The following is a 3,196-nucleotide window of genomic DNA, read 5'->3' on the forward strand; positions in this document are numbered from 1 at the left end:
GTGTTTCTCTATCTCGATGGCTTCCATGATTATTCTCTTGTGGTGATGTTCCATGTTAAAGAGCAATTTGGAATCTGCAAAATTAATTTCGTGTCCTGTTTCTTTCATGTGTTGGAAAAGAGAGGAAGTTTTTTCTTCTTTTTTGACGGCATTCTTGTGTTCTGCGATACGTGCATTTATTCGTCTGTTTGTTTGTCCAATGTACGTGGCTGGGCAGACTTTGCAGGGTATTTCACCCCCCTGCAATCCCTACACAGATCTGGCTGACACAGGCCACAAAACCACAGCTCGCCCCTATACACGAAGCCAAGCCAGAGCACAACTAAGTGCAGTACAGCCATCTTCTCAGAAAAACTCTTCACAAAGTTCAAGAGGTCAAGACACAAAGACTTTAGCAACTAATCCACACCTAATGACCCACCTAAGTGGTACTCAGGATATCACTCAAGAAATCACTCAAGATATCCCTCAAGTAATTAAGGAACAAAAGAAGAAAAGGCACACTAGCCTGGGAACTTCCTCTCTGCCCAGAACATTGGAGGCTATACACCACACCCCCTCAACAGTATTTATAGGAACTCAAACACTGAGATCCTGCTCTGTTCCAGTAACAAGAAGCCGAAAGCACCAGCCTGAAGATGACGAGTGAGACCTCGTCGAAACGTCGCCTAGACACCCCAACTTTTACACGGGAAGACACCCGAGGACACCAAAACCTGCATATATATATATATACACACACACACACACACACAATTCTTCCATGAAAGTCAGTGCAGTCCAAGGTTGTGTACATTTCATACATTTAAAGAAGACTCCCCCCCCAAATGTATAGGTACACAGCCCACGTCCAAATCATTCATTAACGCAATGGTTCTCAAACTTTTTTCTCTGGGCTACACTTTCGGGGGGGGGGGGGAATTGCTCATGTCACACTGAATTTTTAATGGATAAAAATACATTGGAAAACAAAAAGATACAACTCCCAGAGGTGCTTGATTTATAACACAGAACATAACTACTTCATAATATTATCATGAGACATCCATAAAGCATAAAACAATGCAGCTACATAAGAACATGAATCATCCCCGAAATATAATATTTATTGTCCTTGAATGTTTCTGCCACACTTGCCATCAAGGGAGCCAACTCCTAGGGGCCGAGGTCCCTTCAGCACAGACACCCCAAATAAACTATTTGAGGGGGTGGGAGGTGTCAAAGTTGATGGGCATTGCCATCCAAATGGTGCATGTGCACCACAGCTTGTGATAGATTATGTGGGGTGTGATTTACCTGCCCCCCACCCAATATTTTGTTCCAGTTGGCACCCCTGCCTACCATCCTCTACTGCCACACCCTTTTTTTTTTTTAATTTTAATTTTTGCTTTCAACACTTTATTGGCATTTCAGCAATTCCAAATCTCAAGCTTTGAACAATGGTTTAGAGGCAGTTCTTGGTTCAACCCATTCGCCCTCTGCTTTGCTATAAAATGCAGATCAAGCTCAACAGGTAGAAACCCCAAAACCAGGTGGGTGGGAATCGCACTCGTAGGACGTATAGCTTCATACCTTTGCAGAAAGATTTAAATTATAGATATTGTATTTTACGGATGCAAATGAAACCCACTTTCTCCAACAATAAAGAGGGTAGGAAGAAAGAGGAGAAAAGAAACAGCTTTGCCATGTAAAACTCTAAACGAAGGAAGGATTCTGTTTTGCGGCACAGTCCTGAGGAGCGGGGCAAGGGGGGGCCTCCCACCGCAAGCCTCAAACACCCTGACAGCACCTCAGCAGATGGCGTAACGGACCAGGCGCGAGCCACGGATCTCTCGCAGTCTCTGGCAATGTCGCAATATGGTCAGGATGCTGTGGAAACGCTTGTCTGCCTTGAGCTGTGTAAATTCTTCTACGTCGGCCTCCACGATGAAGAACTGGCCTTTTGTATTCTTCGTTTCTTCTTCCTTGAATCTGAAGAAGAGGTTCCTCACAGCGCCAGACATTGTCTTAGGGGACTGGTGCATGATCTTGTACTTGCTAACCACGGCCTTGTTGATTTCCTGAAGGACTGCATTGACTTGGTTGTACGTCAGGCGGCCTCGCATGTACGCAGGGATGCTTTCAAACTCCTCTTCCGTTAACAAGGCTGCTTGTTTGATGCATCTGGACTCTTTTGCTGGCTTCTTCCCACCGGCAACCTCAGCATCTTTGCACTGTGCTTCATCCTTCACCGTGATGCTCTGAGTGCTGCTTGGGATTGCTCTGGGCAGGTGAATAGGCATGTTTTCCTCAAGATGCTGAGCTTCATTGTAGTACCTCTCAATCGTTTCCTGGAGCTCCTTGAGTTGACTCTGCTGGTTCTCCTGATGGGTGACTTCTGTCTCCAGTTTATTGAGGATGTTGTTTAAAAGAGATACCTCATGAATGATCTTGCTAAGCACCGTCTTCAAAGATGGTTCCTGGTCTATTTTTCTCAGCTGAAGTGACTTTTTGATATTTGAAATCTTTGTGTTCATGTGAGAACATAAGTTGTTAAAATCTGAAGTCAAATTATATTTTTCGTCATTCAGCTCCAGAGGTGCCTCCTCCTTGCCCTCCATATCCAGGCCCGCAGCAGAGACGAAGACCCTCCTTCCCGCCTACTGCCACACCCTTTGAGAACCACTGCACTACAAGATCTCCTCTCTTTTCAGAGTCAAAATCCATGTAGCATCAACTGAGATCTACAGGTTCTTAGTTTGCATATCCCTCATCCAAATCATACATGCTGTCGCATTCCACATCATACACAGGCTTGCAGAACACTGGCAGGCATCATAGTAAAGCAACTGAATGAATTCATGCCTAGGAAGAAAAATCATACAAAATAAAATGGTGGAGAGTATTACAGCCACACAGCTTGAGAGGCTGATAAAACTAAATGGCTCAGGCACTGGTAGGAGAAATTCCCCAAGCAGTCCATGATTAGTGGGAATCGTGGCAGAGATGTTTCTGAAAAGAACAGTGTGCTAATGTGCAGTGACAAAATGCTAATTCCTGGCTCCAAGAGTGGCAAACATTTGGACATAAATAAATCCAAACATTAGGCAAATGATATTATATGCTGGCAGGGAAGAAAGGAAGAAATAAAAAGTCAGCGCATTAAAAGATTTACTTCCCAAACCCAGACAATGCAAATGTGCAACAATAGACATCA

The 3,196-nt window shown here is 44.2% G+C and overlaps 1 pseudogene across 1 annotated transcript; it reads right to left on the bottom strand.

The window, feature by feature from the left end:
- Positions 1 to 1,387: 1,387 nt before the first annotated feature.
- LOC309361623 (SKA complex subunit 1 pseudogene) lies at positions 1,388 to 2,633 on the bottom strand (annotated as a pseudogene). Its single transcript has one exon. The product of its transcript is annotated as an SKA complex subunit 1 pseudogene (transcript).
- Between the last annotated feature and the right edge of the window lie 563 nt (positions 2,634 to 3,196).

Source organism: Podarcis melisellensis (assembly GCF_964234715.1).
Source record: "Podarcis melisellensis genome assembly, chromosome: Z".
Lineage (NCBI taxonomy): Eukaryota > Metazoa > Chordata > Lepidosauria > Squamata > Lacertidae > Podarcis > Podarcis melisellensis.